Source organism: Pongo pygmaeus, chromosome 17 (assembly GCF_028885625.2).
Source record: "Pongo pygmaeus isolate AG05252 chromosome 17, NHGRI_mPonPyg2-v2.0_pri, whole genome shotgun sequence".
NCBI classification, from domain to species: Eukaryota; Metazoa; Chordata; class Mammalia; order Primates; family Hominidae; genus Pongo; species Pongo pygmaeus.
In genome coordinates this window covers 49,058,853-49,078,462 of record NC_072390.2, presented here as the reverse complement: position 1 = coordinate 49,078,462, position 19,610 = coordinate 49,058,853, and the positions used below count along the sequence as shown (strand labels likewise).

At 38.3% G+C, this 19,610-nt stretch overlaps 1 protein-coding gene and 1 pseudogene across 5 annotated transcripts in view; one reads left to right on the top strand and one right to left on the bottom strand.

The window, feature by feature from the left end:
• Positions 1–19,610, bottom strand: part of DTNA (dystrobrevin alpha) — a 395,439-nt gene that overhangs the window by 310,178 nt on the left and 65,651 nt on the right. The window lies entirely within an intron of this gene.
• On the top strand, positions 7,339–7,942 carry LOC129018774 (large ribosomal subunit protein uL1-like; annotated as a pseudogene).

Genomic DNA, 19,610 nt, shown 5'->3' with positions numbered 1-19,610 from the left:
CATGGTGGCTCATGCCTGTAATCCTAGCACTTTGGGAGGCCGAGGTGGGCGGATCATGAGGTCAAGAAATCAAGACCATCCTGGCCAACATGGTGAAATCCTGTCTCTACTAAAATTACAAAAATTAGCTGGGCATGGTGGTGTGCACCTGTAGTCCCAGCTACTCGGGTGGCTGAGGCAGGAGAATCATCGCTTGAAGCCAGGAGGTGGAGGGTGCAGTGAGCCAAGATCATGCCACTGCACGCCAGCCTGGTGACAGACCAAGACTCCGTCTCAAAAAAAAAAACAAAAAAACAACAACAACAACTAGGGGCATGCCTGACTGCTGTATTGCCCCCAAATTTACAGTGCAGTGCTCTAAAAGTAACTGTGTGCCTTTCCACACTTTCTCTTCTCTATCAAATTTATCTGTCCTTAACAACAGAAAGTCTCAAAATCATATTTTAAAAAAACACATCAGAGAGCTGAAGACACAAAGAAATCCAAATAAATTAATTTTCAAAATGAGGTTCATCTTTTCTTAGAGAGAAGAATTCTATAGCTGTTGTCACTCCTGAGGACACAGCAACAGGTGGAGCACCTTTGCCACAGAGCTGGATAAGGACAACCAGCCCAGGTATTAACACACTTTCTTTTTTGTTTTCTTTTGTTTTTTGTTTTTTTTTTCTTTTGAGACCCGGTCTTGCTCTGTCGCCCAGGCTGGAGTGCAGTGGCGCGATCTCGGCTCACTGCAAGCTCCGCCTCCTGGGTTCACACCATTCTCCTGCCTCAGTCTCCCCAGCAGCTGGGATACAGGTGCACGCCGCCACACCCAGCTAATATTTTTTTTGTATTTTTAGTAGAGACAGGGTTTCACCGTGTTAGCCAGGACGGTCTCGATTTCCTGACCTCGTGATCCGCCCGCCCTGGCCTCCCAAAGTGCTGGGATTACAGGCGTGAGCCACCGCGCCCGGCCTTAACACACTTTCAACAGTTGCAAGTGGACAGGTACCACAGATTAGAACACTGAGGCCCCACAACCACAGAGAGAATCCATGCCTGCCTGCTAACTCCTTTCCACAGATCATCACTGAATATTTGGGGGTGGTTGACATAGGCTGGGGCAGGGCAAGAGAGTTGATGGAGATCCCCTCAAGGCGCACAGGTCTTCATTCAGTGCACAGTAGCAGTTCTCCAGAAGTGAAGAGAGATATCCATATACCTGAAAAGCTCGGTGCTGGAGTGTAAAGAAGAAAGAGATCCCCCGTGGTCCAGAAACACTGGCAGGTAGGCTTTAAGTATGCAGACATCTCTGAGGCAATGCTACTCTCAGTCTTCCTAAAGATAAATTTCAATTTCTTCCCCCAACACATCTAAAGCCAATGACAAATCACACTAAAGCTATAGCAAAGCTTACATTCATATCTAATCATATTAGATTAATCCAGTCTCCCTGTGTCCCCCCGACCCCACACACAGCCAAATAGAGAAAAGGATGAGCCCTTTTATGGGAGTAAATATTATTTACTTCTGTGCTTTTACCCACTGACATACAATAAACAATTATAAAACACATGAAGAAGCTGAAAAATATGACTATGAAATAAAAAATGAACATTAGAAGCAGACCCACAGATGGCTCAAATGTTGGACACAGCAGGCAGAGATTTGTTTAAAAATTATGATAGATATGTTAAAAAGATATAATGAAAAAGTGAGAAGCATGCATTAACATTGGGAAATTTCAATAGATATAAGGGCATTATCAAAAAGAGCAAAATAGAAATGATAAAAATAAAAATTATGTATAATAAATGAAGGATTCATTCAGGGAGTCGAACAGCAGACTGAATCCAGCAGAAGAAAGGGTGGGTAATATTTAAGACATGTCAATAAAATCATCCAAACTGAAACACTAGAGAAAAAAAAAGAGTGAAGAAAATGGGACAGAAATCCTGTGACTGTAACAAAACATCTAATGATCTAAGATATTTGTAACTGGAGCCTCAGAAAGGTAGCGGGGAGAAAATCAAAGAGAAGAAATACCTGAAAACATGATAGGTGAACAATTTCCAAAACTGGTAAAAGATATCAACTCATGTATGAAAAAAGTTAAGTAAAACCCAAGCAAGAAAATTCAAAAACAAACAACTAAACAAACAAAACAAACTCCACCACCACCAACAACACGTTGAGGCATTTTGTGATTAAACTATTGAAAAACAGGGATAAAGAGTAAATCTTAAAAGCAGCCAGAGGAAAAAGACATTTCATGCAGGCAACAACCTTAGGAACGATGTCTGAGTTTTCAACTAAAATATTGACTGCCTTAAGACGATGCAATCTCTGCAAAGTATTGAAGGAAAGCAACTCTTAATCTAGAATTCTATGTTCAACAAATATATCTTTCAACATGAGGGTGAAATAAGATGAGAAAGGTTGAGAGTGTTTATTTTTAGCAAATACGTACTATAAGAGACAAGGAAAGTTTTCAAGGTGAATTCTTGCTGGAAGCCTGAATCTACAAGGAGAACTGAAAATTATTAGAGTGGATAAATGACTAAATATCTGGGTAAGTATAAAAGACCTTTTAAAAATTACCATCTATCTACCTACCTACATATCTATCATCATCTACCTACCTATCTATTCACATTTTAAAAACTTGTGACTGTTTAAAGCAAAAATAGTAACACATTTTGTGTTGTTACCTATAAGTAAATAAAATACATGACCAGAAGAAAGCAAAGGACAGCAAGTAAATAGAATTATACTTTTTAAAGGTTCTTACATGGTTATTTTTGTAATATTATTTAAAGGTAAACAATAATAAAGATGCATGTGTGCAATCTTAAGACACAACAATGAAAAATAAAAACACTCCATTGAGGTATAGTAGAAAACATCAATGAAGGAGATAAAATGAAATAATAAAATATTTAATTAGCTCAAAGGAAAGCAAACAGATAAGGAACACAGGAACAAAAAACAGATGTGACAAATAGAATACAAATACCAAGATGGTAGACTTAAATCTAATGACAGTAAACATTACATTAAACGTAAAGGCCATGGTCACCAAAACAGCATGGTAGTGGTATAAAAATAGGCACATATACCAATGGAAGAGAATAGAGAACCCAGAAATAAACCCAAATACTTATAACCAACTGATCGTTGACAAAGCAAACAAAAACATAAAGTAGGAAAAGGATACCTTATTTAACAAATGGTGCTGGGATAATTGGCAAGCCACATGTAGAAGAATGAAACTAGATCCTCATCTCTCACCACATATAAAAATCAACTCAAGATGGATCAAGGTCTTGAATAAGATCTTAAACTATACAAATGCTAGAAGATAACATCGAAAAAACCCTTCTAGACATTGTCTTAGGCAAGAATTTCACGACCAAGAACCCAAAAGCAAATGCAATAAAAACAAAGATAAATAGGTGAGACTTAATTAAACTAAAGAGCTTTTGCATGGCAAAAGGAACAGTCAGCAGAGTAAGCAGACAGCCCACAGAGCGGGAAAAAAACTTCACAATGTATACATCTGACAAAGGTCTAATACCCAGAATCTACAATGAACTCAGACAAATCAACCAGAAAAAAAACAAACAATCCCATCAAAAAGTAGGCTAAGGATATGAATAGACAATTATCAAAAGAAGATATACAAATGGCCAACAAACATATGTAAAAATGCTTAATATTACTGATGATCACGGAAATGCAAATCAAAACCAAAATGCGATACCACCTTACTCCTGCAAGAATGGCCATAATAAAAAAATAAAAAAAACAGTAGATTATGCTGTGGATGCAGTGAAGAGGCAACACTTCTACACTGCTGGTTGGAATGTAAACTAGTACAACCACTATGGAAAACAGTGTGGAAATTCCTTAAAGAACTAAAAGTACAACTACCATTTGATCCAGCAATCCCACTACTGGGTATCTACTCAGAGGAAAAAAAGTCATTATTAAAAAAAACAAAAAACTTGCACATGTATGTTTATAGCAGCACAATTTACAATTGCAAAAATGTGGAACCAATCCAAATGTCCATCAATCAACGAGCAGATAAAGAAACTGTGGTATGTCACACACACATATATTTATACATATACACACAATGGAATACTACTCAGCCATAAAAAGGAATGAATTAATGTCATTCACAGTAACCTGGATGGGATTAGAGACTACTATTCTAAGTGAAGTAACTCAGGAATAGAAAACCAAACATCATATGGTCTCACTCATAAGTGAGACCTAAGCTATGAGGATGCAAAGGCATAAGAATGATACGATGGACTTTAAGGACTTACCAGGAAAGGGTGGAAAGAGGGTGAGGGATAAAAGACTACAAAATGGGTTCAGGTGATGGGTGCACCGAAATCTCACAAATCACTACTAAAGAACTTACTCATGTGACAAAATATCACCTGTTCCCCAAAAACCTATGGAAATAAAAAATTAAAAATAAATTTTGTAAAAGGACTCAATATTCCATTATCAGACTGAATAAAAAACCAAGACCAAACTACATGCTGTTTATATAAAAAATGCTTTAAATATAAAAACACATATTGATTGAAAGTTTAAAAATGGTAAAAGATATACCATAAAAATATTTGTGTGCCTATGTAAGACATATTAGGTATGTTAAACTTCAAGACAAAGTATTAATATATTATCAGAGATAAAGAGATATTTCATGGTGATAAAGGGTCAATTCATCAAGAAGATATAAAACTAAAAATAGGGCTTCCAAATACATAAAGCTAAAATGAACAAAATTAAAGTGAGAATAGACAAACCCATAATCATTGTTTAAAGGCAAGCAGAAACCCTTTTGAGGACCTTTATTTCAACACACTTACACAAATACTATTACTGACCCACAATAAACTGGGGTGGGGTGTGTTTTGGGAGAGAAGTTTTTGGGACCTTTCAAGGCAAGTTGTATCTCTAAGACTGTAGCCTAGAAGTCTGAAACAAAATGTGGGAGACTCAGCGCACAGTTTTCTGACAGCCAGCAAAGTTAGAATGTTCACATGTATGACAAGACATGGGTTGTTTGTCCCTTGCAGCCTCTAGGTTGAGTGAGTCATAAACAACCTCATCCATTTTCCCTGATTGTCATACAAATATCATCAACTTACGGCCGGGCATGGTTGCTCACGCCTGCAATTCCAGCACTTTGGGAGGCTGAGGCAGGCAGATCACCTGAGGTTGGGAATTCAAGACCAGCCTGGGCAACATAGTGAAACCCCATCTCTACTAAAAATATAAAAATTAGCCGGGCATGGCCGCATGTGCCTGTAATCTCAGCTAACTGGAAGGCTAAGCCAGGAGAATCACTTGAACCAGGGAGGAGGAGGTTGGAGTGAGCTGAGATCACACCACTGCACTCCAGCCTGGGTGACAGAGTGAGACTCCATCTCAAAATAAATAAATAAATAAATAAACAAACAAATAAAACAAAGCAAAAACAAAAACATATCACCAATTTATTTGTGTTCCATGATGAAACAAAGATGAGGAAAAATGTGTTCATACCCTTGATTCCCTCCCTGCAAATTTGTCTTGATTGTCAATTGCTGACTTGGGATCTGAGTGGGATATTCTGGGTTCCTGGAAGACTACAGTGACCAATAGGACATTCTCAATCAGAGGCAGTTCTGTGGCAGTCACCTGTGTGACAGAGGCCATGCAATAGGCACACAGCTTTACCACTGGCTCATCCTGAAGGCTCCGTGCAGCACTGTGAGCATTGTGCCTGCAGGTGTGAGCCCAGGATCAGGACTCTAGGATTTTCCTCAGAAGATGGTTCTATGGGCAGCTCTCATTGCGTTTCATAGAACTTAAGCTTGCTTTATAAATGTAGGGAGAAAGAACATCATGGAATGTTGTCTGCTCCAGATGAAGAAAAACTTAAAATTTCTGACAGGCTCTGGCATTTTAAGAGAGGTCATTAAATGTCTTGGTTGAAGGCCAGACTTGAATAAAGTTGTTTGAAATGCTGTCTGGAGACAGATATTTTAAAACTGATTAGTCCTACTCTTTATTGTGGTTAAAATAGACTTTCTAGGGGAAAATGAGGAAGAAAAATCTAACTATCCAGAAGAAGATGGTGTGATGGTTGATGTTACACAAAGGCTATAATACAGTCATTTGAAGGATAAATCAGAATCCATCCAATCCCAAGTAGCTAAACCAGAATAATCTTGAAATTTATGTCAGAAAAGTAAAACACAGCTATAGATAGTATTAAAGAAAACTTTCGATGAAAAATCCAGTCTTTAGGAAAATGGAAAATTACTTTTATACAAAGGTAAAGGAAGACTGAGTGGTCTTAATTTACATAGAAAAAAGGAGGTTGAAATTTCAAGACCATGTTTGGAAAAAATTCTATGTGAGAAGGAACATCAGATCTAGCATTTGACTGAATGTTTGTTGAAGGTGACAGATTTGTTTGCTGTCCTTAGAGATGAAATGGACAGTGGTCATTCGGTGTTGGACATAATAAGAGAGTCAGAAATAAGAGACAACTTAGATGAGGAGTTTTGAACAATCATGTATAACATCAAGTAAAAACCTCCTTACAAACTCTTGAAAACATAATCAAATATACAGTAAATTCACTAAAAGAAGCTTATGCATTATATTAAAACATTCCAAAGCAAGAGTGCATCAGAAAATGCAAAGATAGAAAATGAAGTTCAAAAGCTTGACAAGAAACAAGTGATGGAATTTTATCAAAATGAAACTTCACAAGAAGTTCACCTTATAGGAAAGAGACTCTAGAAAGAGAGAAGAAATGTTTCACAGCAGATACAATATCAGCTATGCCTCTGAGGAGCTGGACACCTACAGAAAAGAATTATTTCTAAGTTGTTTTACTATTTCAGTAAAAGCATTATATTATGACTTGTTTAACCAGACTACCATAACATTAAGAAAAACAGGCATTTCTCATGAACAATAAAGTAACTAGAGATAACTGAAACTTTAAGAGGTATTTCTAGGCTTAGGCAGGAGGACCAATTGAGGCCAGGAAATAGAAAGGTCTGGGCAAAACAACAAGAACCCATGTCTACAAAAATAGTAATAAAAATAAAAATCAGCTGAGCATAGTGGCTTGTGCCTGTAGTCCCAGCTACTTGGGAGGCAGAGATAGGAGGTCACTTGAGCCCAAGAGTTACAAGATGCCTTGAGCTATGATCACATCATTACTGCATTCCAGCCTGGACGACAGAGTGAGACTGTTAAAATAATAATAATAATAATAAAAACAGGTATTTCTGTTGGCCTCAAGCTGTTCTGCAGCTCTACTTTTCCAAAAACATGTGGGTGTGTGAAGTTCCTGGATGGCCCCAGCAATGCCTCCTGCAGGGTGTGGCCCAGACCACTGCTCACTGTGACTCTAAGAAGGACAAACACTTCTGGGGCATCATTGGGCTAAAGTCCACAACCCACTTCCACTCCTCTGTGCGTATCCTGGAGGCCAGCAGCACTGTGACAAGGCCAAGGCTGTGGAATCCCCCGTATGGACCTGGAGGCACTGGAGAAACTCGACAAGAACAAGAGGCTGGCCAAGAGGTATGGTACCATTTGGCCTTGGAGTCTCAGATCAAGCAGATCCCACGGATCCTTGGCCCAGGCCTAAATAAGGCTGGCAAGTTCCCTTCCCTGCTGACACACAACGGGAATATGTTGGCCAAAGTTGATGAGGTGGGAGCCCACAATCAAGCTCCAGATGAAAAGGGGGCTATGTCTGGCCATGGCCATTGGCCCCCTAAAGATGGCATATGATGAGCTTGTATGTAACATCCACTTCACTGTCAGCTTCCTGGTGTCGCTGCTCTAGAAGAACTGGCAGAATGTCCATACTTTAAACAGGAAGAGCACCATGGGCCAGCCCCAGTGCTTGTGTGAAAGCACATTCTAATACATTTCAGTTCCACACGCACACAAATGAGCGAAGAACCTGCTCGTATATGTAGAATCTAAAAGAGTGGAACTCGAGAGTGCAGAGTGTAATGGTGGTTAGTTATTAGGGACTGGATGGGCAGGGTTTGGGCAGATGTTGGTCAAAGGATATGGAATTTTAGCTAGGCAGGAGGAATAAGTTCAAAAGATTCAGTGTACAACATGGTGGCTGTAGTTATTAACAATGTATGATATTTTGAAAATCACAAAAATAGATTTTAAGTGTTCTCACCACAAAAAATGATACCTACATGAGGTAATGCATAGGTTAATTACCTCGACTGAGCCATTCCACAACATATACATATTGCAACGCATCATGTTGTACATGATAAATGTATACAATTTTAATTTTTCAATTAGAAGAATAAAAAAGAGCCTACCCTTTATCCAGTCCTTTACCCAGTCTCATGTCAATTAATGGTTATAGCATATAGAGTATGACAACATGTAGCCATGTGTAAACAAAATGAGGTAACACGTGCCTATTGAGACTAATGCATGTTCTTCATAAGTTCCTTAGGAGAGATCTTAAAATGGGATTTTAGGCATTTGGATATATTGGTGGTACGAGTGGCAGGAGAGGAGGGAAGCAGGAGAGGCTGTAAAGTTTTGAGAGGCATTTTTGTTCCTAATATTTATTTAGGGCCCTAAAGTTGTGTTACGTGTGTAGCTCTCCGCTTTTCCCAGCAGACCTTTCTCATACAAAACTGGCTACTTAGCACAGACTTTTAAACACAGAGGAATAAAGGAATAAAGGAAAGCAGAAACACAGAAGCTAAACAGGAGTTGCCAGGTGCAAAGTTAATTGTATATGTGACATGGGAGCAGAGCAAAAGGGAAGGAACCCATGTTTACTGAGCACCTACTGTGTGCAAAGAAACCTTCTATATGTTATTGTACTTCATCCTTTTAAATCATGTGATTTAGAAATCATTATTTCTATTTTATGGATTAAGAAATGGGATGTCAGAGAGATTAAGTGACTTGCCCTGGGCTCAGGATTAATAAGTGAAAATACATAAATTTGATCTTATAGCTGTGTGATTCTTAAACCTTACATTCTTTCTACTATTTTCAGGAATAAAGAGGCCACTTTCCCAAAGCAGATGAACCACCTAGCTGTATTTCCTTGAATCTCAAAGACTTGGTTCTGTTCCACTGCAAGGTAAATACAGCAAGTGTGGCAGTTAGATGGAAGTGGGGGAGAACCTCTTAGCCACCTAATAGTAGAACTGGTGAGCCTATACCTAGATTAGACTCTGCAAAAGTCAAGAGGAAAGGGGAACCTGATGGGAAGGCTGGGGAGACATAATATGGTTTATTTCATAAACTCACTTGAGTCTCTAAGAGTACGGGGTGCTAGAAGCCCTGAACTCACATTCTGCCTCCGCTGTGCCTTACAGTGAGTTACTTAATCTCTATAAATGTATTTCTTTATCTGCAAAAAGATGATAATAATATTGGCCTCACCCAGTAGCTGTGGTGAATACTAAATTAGCTACTATATGTAAAACACTTAGGAAAATTGGTTAGCACATAGCAAGCTCAATTAGAGTAACTATCATCATTATCATGGTTGACAGAAAATATATGAATCAGAGTATTTTCATTTAATACACATTTTCTACAACAGTGGAAAGCCTGAGAAAGGTAAGAAAAACAGCAGATTTGAATTACTTAGGGATAACAATGATTGGGCCCAGTCAGACCGGGCCTGAATCAGAATCTCTAGGGCTGGGTTCTGAGCATCTGTTTATCTAAATCTGTTTATCCCAGATTCTGATGTGCAGCCAGGGTAGAGAACTTTTACCATTCTACTCACATTTTTGTGTTTTTCTTCCCCAGTCTCTCTTGATTTTTTACATATATATTATGCATTAAGATACCTGACTGAATTTTGATATGATGTCAGGGGCTTGCACAAATGCATTTTATTTCACATGAGGTTGGTGACCCTGGACATTAGCAACGAGCTTTTATAATACAAAGAAAAATGAATGCTGTGTTGCCAAAATTAATGGAAGAAAATCTGATATGAAACTTAATTGCTTCTTGATACCTGTTCTATTTAATTTGTATGGTGAATGTGTGTGTGGCCCAGGTAGTACCTACTTTTTGGAATGGGGTAGGTTGAAAAAGCATCAGCTGTGCTAGAAAACTTACAAAGGCAGAATGGCACTGAGCAGGACCCTTTGCAGAGAGTTAGAGACTAGGCATGATGTAATCCATTTCATTAATTTAAATTAAACAGGATAAAACTCTTGCTAACATCAAAGCAGCCACCAATTAAGAGCACCTCAAATCACAGGGCCAGTGCATGACTATTCAAGATTTTCTTTCTTTTTTTTTTGTCAAGATGGAGTCTCTCTATGTTGCTTGGGCTGGTCTCAAACTCCTGGACTCTCAAGCCATCCTCCTGCTTCAGCCTCCCAAAGTGCTGGGATTACAGGGGTGAGCCACCACACCCAGTCTGTTCAGGATATTTCATCTGAGTTTAGGGTGCGCCATTCATAAACTGAGTCAAGTCTCTTTTCCTGGGTGAGAACACCTGTAAGCACACAGTATGAGAGTTGGCAAAATGGAAGACTATCTACCATGTTTCTGATAGTGGTTTTCAGCCCTGGAAACATTTTAGAAATACTGATGAGACTTAAAGTTAAATATGGAGGCCTGTGCCTCTTACTCAGAACTTTTCATATAACTGATCTTAAGTGGGGTACAGACTTGGGTGCTTTTGCTCTGTAGTTAGAGTTGAGAACTGCTGATGTATCAGAAAGAACATAAACTTTGTAGCCAGTCAATATAGGCTTGAATTTTTTGCTGTTCTGTTGGTTTGATGTGAGGAACTTAACCGAACCTCAGTGTCCTTATCTGTGAAAAGAATGTAACACTATACCTTACAAGGCTACTATGGAGACAAGTGGCAATGAATGCAAAGCACTTAGTACTGTGCCTGATACATGGTAAATACTCGGAGGTGCTTACAAAGTACCTCATAGCTTTCTTTTCAGTACTTCTTTCTCCTCTTTAGGTATCCTTCACTCCTCCCCTGGAGCCCACTCATAGCTTCCAACCTGGTATCTCCATGTAGCTCTGCCTTACATAGAGGTACCCAACATTTTTAAACTTCCTAAACAACTTCCCCACTTTAACTGCATCTAGTGCAAGGATTTGTGACCTCTGGAATCACCCGCAGGTCTTTAAAAACTGCTGATGTCTGATCCTACCACCAGTATTTTGCGATTTATAACCGTCGTTGCTAGTATAATTTCTCCAGATACAGCAATGCAAATCTGTGAAAATTCTTCAGAATGTGGTTTTTAAAAAATCTTTGGAATAAAAGTGAAGTATTCAGGGACAAGGAAAAATATACAGTAAACATTTGGTAAGTCACACTTCCATTATTTCTGTAGTAAGCATTTACTGAGCTCTTAATTTGTGCTAGATGTTAGGTATAAAAAAGTAATTAAGACTCTGTCCCTGCTTTCAAAGAGTTCACAATGTAGTAAAACTGATAGAAAATAAATGAAACTTATTACCTCATAGGTATAAAAAAGTAATTAAGACTCTGTCGCTGCTTTCAAAGAGTTCACAATGTAGTAAAACTGATGGAAAATAAATGCAACTTATTACCTCATTTATCCATCACCTTTATTGAGTGCCTACAATGCACCTGGGGACATTTTAGGTGTTGGAGATACAGGTGTGAACGAAAAAACTCCCCAAACGACTATACTCAGTGGCTTAGATTTTGGTGGGGGGAATTAAAGAAAGATGTTTTTATGACAGAAGTAAACACAGGGTAGTTTGGCAATTTAGTTCAAAAAGGCAAACTCCCACCTAGGGAAAAGTTTACAGGAAGGTCTCCTGGAGAGAAGACAGGACAACTGATTTTTGAAGAACAAGGAGTTAGCCTGGCAGCTAATGGAATGTATGTGTCATATGGTTAATTTTATGTACCAACTTGGCTGGCCATGGGTCAAACATTAGTCTGAATATTTCTGTGATATTTTGTGTGTGTGTGTGTGTGTGTGTGTGTGTGTGTGTGTATGAAATTAACATTTAAATCAGTAGCCTTTGTGTAAAGCAGACTGGCCTCCATAATGTGAGTGGGCCTCATCCCATCAGCTAAAGGCCTTAATAGAACAAAGATTGACTTCCCCCAACCAAGAAGGAATTCAGCAGGAGACAGCCTTCAGATGTGCACTGCAATATCCACTTTTTCTGAGTCTCCAGACTGCTGTCCCACTCTGCAGATTTTTGACTTGTCAACCTCCATAATCACATGAGCCAATTTCTTAAAATAAATCATTCTGTATATGCACATCCTATTGGCTCTGTTTCTCTGTAGAATCTTGACTAATGCAGTATGCATTTGAGTTAGATGAATCCTTTCTGGTTCTTCTCAAGACTCAGTCCCACCCCTTGCTTTTTTTTTTCTCACTATTACCAAGAAATAGATGTCATCCAACATGATCTCTTTCAACTCTGTTTCCATTCACCTCAAAGGTTCCCCTTATCTTTATTGGTTCACTCCTCCTTTTTTCTGTTTAAGAGGAAAAGTACTCCCTTTCCTTCCTAAGGCTAATCTTTCACCTGTGCTTCAGGTCCTTCTCAGACATTCTGTTGGGAGTTTGGTCTAATAATGATCTCCTCTGTCACATCTGCAACCTCTCCTCCTCTCCTTTCCCTTACGATTCACTCAAGCCTTCTCCTGTACACACATTTCTACACACATAAATGTCTAGGTGTGTACATTCGTGAACATGACTCAGTCTCTAGATGGGCTGAATCCAATGAGCTCAGATCCTGCCAGGCCATTTCACAAGAGGTAGGGGCACAATTTACTTGACTTTGCATTTCTGGCCTCCTGTTAAGGGTCAAAGTTTTGTGCTAGAAATGTCATGGATTCAGCATAGTAACATGGGTTTCCTCAGATGTTCAAGAGTCTTGATTGACAGTCATGAATATATTTGATTAGTTAATTATCACTTAGTAAATGAGAAACGGGCCAGGTGTGGTGGCTCATGTCTGTAATCCCAGCACTTTGGGAGACCAAGGCAGGCAGATCACCTGAGGTTGAGGCCAGCCTGGCCAACATAGTGAAACCCCATCTCTACTATAAATACAAAAATTAGCTAGGCATGGTGGTACGTGCCTGTACTCCCAGCTACTCAGGAGGCTGAGTCAGGAGAATCACTTGAACCTGGGAGGCGGAGGCTGCAATGAGCCAAGATCGTGCCACTGCACTCCGGCCTGGGTGACAGAGAGAAACTCTGCCTCAAAAAAATTAAATAAATGAAAATAAAAAAAGTATAAATGCTTTAGGGATAAACTTTCAAAAGGAGTAATAATAAATTGAGACTTTTATGATTATGCATGGGGAAACTGTAGGAAAGTAAAAGGACAAAAGAGAAGGAGGATAGAGGTTAGGAAATCTGGAGATAAAATGAAGATGAGTGGCAGATGGGAAACTGTAGGGAATGAGATAAACCCTGAACAGAAGCGCCAGGAACTCACGTTACCTAAGATCTTATCTTTTTCTTTATGAAATAACATGATTTACAACCAAAAGCCAGTAAAAATCTCTCTCAAATTTTTAATGCCAGAATGCCTTGACAAAGTATATCACTGCACAAACACATACATATACACGGTGGTGTAGAGTGGTTTGAGGCTACATTGTGCTGAGTTATTGGCAGAATAAAATGGCTTGAATTATCATAGATAAACTATGAAATCCCATATTTCATTTTTTTCTTGGCCTTATTTTTATAAAATTACCCTTCATCTAGTGTGAACAACAAACACTCAGATTCATACTGAATATGTCTCATTTCCCAATCTATTGCTCAGAGTATTCCTATTTCTATAGAAACAATATTCATTTTTTTTCTAAAATTTCAAAGAGCATTCTCTCCATAAAGCAATATTCATGTAAGAAAACTGCATAATTGCAACATGCAGGAAAATAACATATAATTGTATTTTTAAAAACCCTGCAGAATAACGAACTTGATAGTGACATTAAAAGTAGGGCAAGGATAAAAGCTTTACAGAGACCAAAATTTTCTCTCGAGTGAAAGGCTTTATTAAATTCTAATTAGTTACATATATGTGTTTTGTGAATATAAAAGAGTAGAAAATATACACTATTGAATTTTTCTAAGATGTGCTCAAGTCTTGGAGTTATTTCTTAATTGAATTTGATGTCAAAATAGCAGTTAGGTAAAATTTTTTTTTTTTAAGATCTATAACATTGCATGGTTTAACCCTAAGACAAAAGCTGTTGACCTGTTGATTGATGTTAGTTCCAAGTTTATAGGTTATCAGTTATTATAAGTGACATAAAATTATATAATCAGATTTTGTATATGCTTCAACTTAAAAATTTCTCATCAATCTGTATACTTTTAAATTCTGATTTATTAAGTCTAACACAGAGTATTTATAAAACAAAATTTAAATGACTTCCTTCATAATGTCATTTAAATTCTTAAATTCCCAATCTAAAAATATCATAACAGCCAAAAAGTTGATTTTTAAATGACATCATTTATTTCACCTAATTTTAAAGCTCAACTTTTTAAGGTAACAAATAGTAAATCCACTTTAAGTTTTTAAAATAAACATACTTACCATAATCTCAGTTCATAAAGCTGAGAAAAGGATTAAAAACTTATTAATGATTGTTAACAATTAAAATAAAGACATCTAAAATGCCCAAATTTACCATCCTTAAATTAAAAAAAAGTTAGTTGACGCAAGCACGCTTGAACATAGTTACCATTGTGACTAATTCAAAAATTTTGTGGGGGAATATCAAGTGGTCAAAAGAAACCTCAGGGTTCAACCATTCCTTAACATGGAACTGAAAAGGCAAAATTGATGGTATATTGATGACACACCATGGAATGATTTATTCAGTGTCTTTCCAACAGTTGAGATTACAGCGATCCGGGTATTTCAGTTATTAACCTTAAAAAACCTAAATGCACTTAACAACAGATGTCATTGCAGAGAAAAAAGGTGATGATGGCTTCAAAGTATAATGCAGTTTTAAATATCTATGGTGTATAAACATTAAGGCTCCTTTTATTCCCAAGATCTTTCACACGACTGATCAGGAAGGTCTCTGATCTACTTTATGTAGGCCTGACTGATGTTTCATAGTGGATTCAGTAGGATCTCTGGAGAACATGCTTTTACATGGAAGATCAGAGTTAGAATTACAGTTTGGAAACTGGATTCTCCCACTGTGAATATAATAAGATGTCCTGCAACGAGAAGAGAGGTTACAGGTAGACAACTCCAGCACAGCAGCTCTAACAATCTGGGGCAACTTGCACAGTCTGTCTCATATTTCAAAAGAGACAGGTCACAGACATGTGTCCTCACACAGAATTTTTAAAGAACTTTCTCTGAAACATGTGCACTGGGTGTTATGAAGGGAAGGCCATGTATTGGTTTAATTTCTTTGTCCATTAGGAAAAAAATTCTAGATGTTTGTCAAACTTTCTACCATTTTTAATCCATGAAAAATTGGACTTTTAACTTCTGAAACTGTGTGTATCAAAGTTCCCAAATGCAGGCTTTATACTACTTAATCAGCTTAACCTAATCTGACATCTTTCTTTCTTTTCTTTTTTTTTTAAGATTAATTTCTCTCTTCTCTCCTATGCCACCCTTCTCTGCTGGCTTCCCTACTGTTTTTCCAGAAACTCCTTCTCAGCCTCATCTTCAGAGTTTCTCAAGGATGGACATTACTTTACTTGGTCATTGCTTTACTCTTTTCGCTTCTCACACAGCTTGCATTGGTAATCTTGTCCATTCTTCTGTCCAACCCAGGACTTTCTCCTGATTACTAGACTTACGTCCACCTGCTAGTGGCCATTTTCATTGAGTGTATTTCATTAATATTCCCACAGTCACTGAGTGCTTGCTATTTGCCAGGCATTATGGTGTCAATGGGAAAGACTTGCACATCTCACATTGTCTATGCCTAAGAGACCTCACTATGTGTTTTCCCTCTCTCCTCAAACCCGGTCTGCAATGGAGGTGTCACCTACTCTAGGTAGCTGTAGCAGGTTGAATGCTGGTCTCCAAAAGATAAGTCCATCCAATACCTGTGGATATTACACTATTTGGGAAAAGAGTCTTTATAGACATAATTAAGTTAGATCTTGGGATGAAATCATCCTGCATTAAGGTGGGCACTAAATCCAAGGATACAGGTTCTTAATAAGAGAGACAGAAGAGAAGACAGAGAGACACAGAGAAGAAAGTCATGTAGAGGAAGGCAGAGATTGGAATTATTTTGCCACAAGCCAAGGAATGCTCTGGGCCATCAGAAGCTAGAAGAGGCAAGGGAGGAACCACCCACTTAGCCTGCAGAGGAAGGCGTGGCCTTGCTGGGGCTCTGATTTTGGACTTCCAGTCTCCTGACCGTGGCAAAATAAATGTCTGTTTTTTCAAGCCATCAAGTTTCTGTTAATTTGTTACAGCAGCCCTAGGAAGCCAATACGGTACCCTTTCTAAATTTCCCCCAGCCCAAGGGCCCAGTTTTCTCCTTAAGCAGATTCTTAATGGTCTGTTTATTATTCCTCTTCCCTGTTAAAACTATCACTCTTTGAAAGCAAGACTCCCAATTTCTTCTCTATTTTTGATAACTGATACTTGGCACATAGTAGAAGTGCTGAAAGAATGAAACAGGGATTTGTTTGTATGTTTGTTTTACTGGTTAGAGAAATAGCATAAATCTACATATAATAAAGGCAGATCTCTCAAGTCATTTAAATTATTTTAGCACAGTTGTCTTCTTATTAAATGTTTCTTTTCATTTGTATGAGTTTTAAAAATGCCTACTTATATATTACAATATAGACGCTTTGCTAAGCTGTTTGGGAACAAATAGCAAAGTCACTCAGAACTATTACTATAAGGTACAGTGCATGCAAATTAATTTTATTAAGGCAGGATTCCTAAATATATCACTCATAATTACATATGTTTTATTTTTAAGACATAAAAGCTTTGCTTGGTAAATCTCCCTTCTTTATCTTAAGTCTATAGCAGGCAGCCACACACATGCATGCACTCACACCCACACTCCAATTAACCCTGTCTGTGGAGGGTCAGTGCATTCATGACACAACTAAAACAGCAACAGAAGGAGGCACAGATACACTTAATAGTATTACCTATTTGCATATAAAATAGTCAAATAGTCTAATTAAAAGGCTTGGTATATATTTGAACAAATGAGTATAAAGCAGCTTAAGAAGCATAATACACCTCAACTTAAAATTTTATTGAAAGACAGATGAATGGGAGATAATAAGCATAATTTCTAACTAAAAATACACAAATGCTTTATTTCTCCACAATGAAAAGGGCTTTGTATTTAATATGCTCCCAGCAGAGTTTCTTTTTCCCCAACAATAAATAAGACTATGACTTTCCCAGCTGAACCTAGACTCTTCAAAGATCCTTCAAAAGTGTGGGGGCCAGGCGCCGTGGTTCACGCCTGTAATCCCAGCACTTTGGGAGGCAGAGGCGGGCGGATCACTTGAGGTCAGGAATTCGAGACCAGCCTGGCCAAGATGGCGAAACCCTGTCTCTACTAAAAATACAAAAAGTAGCTGGACGTAGTGGCGCATGCCTGTAATCCCAGCTACTCGGGAGGCTGAGGCAGGAGAATCACTTTAACCCAGAAGGCGAAAGTTTCAGTGAGCCAAGATCATGCCACTGCACTCCAGCCTAGGTGATAGAGTGAGACTCCATCTCAAAAAAAAAAAAAAGAAAGTATGGACATGTTGGTCAAAGGGCACAAACTTGCAGTTATATGATAAAAGCCTTCTGGAGACCTAATGTACAGCATATGACTATAGTTAATAATAATGTAGTGTATACTTGAAACTTGCTGAGAGAGTAGATCTCAACCATCCTCACTACACACACACACACACACACACACACACACACACAAAAGCAACTGTGTGAGGTGATGGAGATGAAGAAGTGTAAGGATAGAATGAACTGGAATTATTACAACAAACTTTTCTTAGTTGGGGGTTCTTGCAGAAACATAACCATAATTTATATTTGAAAAACAGGGGAATTTCTCCCCTGCCCCACATTTTCTGAATGTAGTTTAGTGTCTCTAAATTTTGGTGGATTTAAGGCAACTTCAGTGGAGAGTAATATCACTTTGTACACCTTGAATAATACAATTTTAATTTGTCAGTTATAATTCAATGAAACTTAAAACCAACAAACAAATGTGTGGGGTGGATATAGCAGAAGAGGAAGGAGGAACTGATGAGGTGGGAAGGATGAGAGCATATTTCTTTACAAAGCACACTTTAATGAGAAGGTCTTTATAGACTAAGAGCAAGGCAAACAATACTCTTAAAATATAAAACCTACAAAGACCTCTGTTAGTTTCACCAGGCTTCCATAACAATTAAGCAAAAACTGGTTGGCTTAAAACAACAGAAATTTATTCCATAACAGTTTAGGCGGTCAGAAATCCAAAATCAAGATGTCAGCAGGGTTGGTTCCTTCTGAAAGCCCTGGAGGAGAAACTGTTCATGTCTCTCTCCTAGCGAAGGTGGGTGGCAGCAATCCTTGATATTCCTTGGCTTGTGGCAGCCTAACTCCAATGTCTGCCTTCATCTTCACACAACCTTCTTCCATGTGCGCCTCTGGAAATGACCTTTCCAGTAGGGAACTAGGGATTGAATTTAGGGCCCACTCTAACCCAGTATGACCTCATCCTAACTGTTATACCTGCAAAAACCCTCTTTCTAGATAAGGTCACATTGGGTAGTTCCACATGAAACTGCCACTGGGAACATTTTGGAGGAAGCTAGTCAATCCAGTACAAGCTCTCAGTCTTTGAAGTTCTCAAATTCACACCGTAACTCATTAGGTAAATTCTCCACGGTCAAAAGTTTTCAGGGACAACATTTTAAATTTGCAATTTGTCCAAAGGTACAGTACCTCATTACATCATTTTCCCCCGCATTTAAACAATAAATTTGGAGAAGATCTTTAAGGATAGCATAGAATTATCTGTGCACTCTCTAATGGGTGATTAACGTGATTGTCATGATAACTACTCCCTAAATCAGTAGTCCTCTAACTTTAGTGTTCTTCACAATCACCAGGAGGCTTGTTAAAATACAGATTTGCTGGGCCTCACCCTCAGAGTTAGACATCTGTGTATCTAACAAGCCCCTGGTGATGCTGATGTGGATGCCCTGGGGATCACACTTTGAGTACTGCCCTAAGTGATCATCAGGTAAGAGTCCCTTTTACTTGCAGGGAGAAAAATCTTTTTCCTCATTATCAAGTTCCCTTCTGCCAATGTTATGAATGGCAGAGAAAAGTAGAATGCTGCATGGTAAAGAAAGAAAAGGAAGGAGATGTCACTTCCGGTGGCATCATATCTCTATTATTAACTTCTGACTGAGGACGAAGTCTAAGAATAGAACAAAGTGGAATGATTACACCAACCTTTTCCTAGTTCAAGGTTCCTGCAGAACTACAGTTCATACTCAAATAACGGGAAGTTCTTTATCCCCCATATTTTGTGTGTCTCTAAATTTTGGTGGATTTAA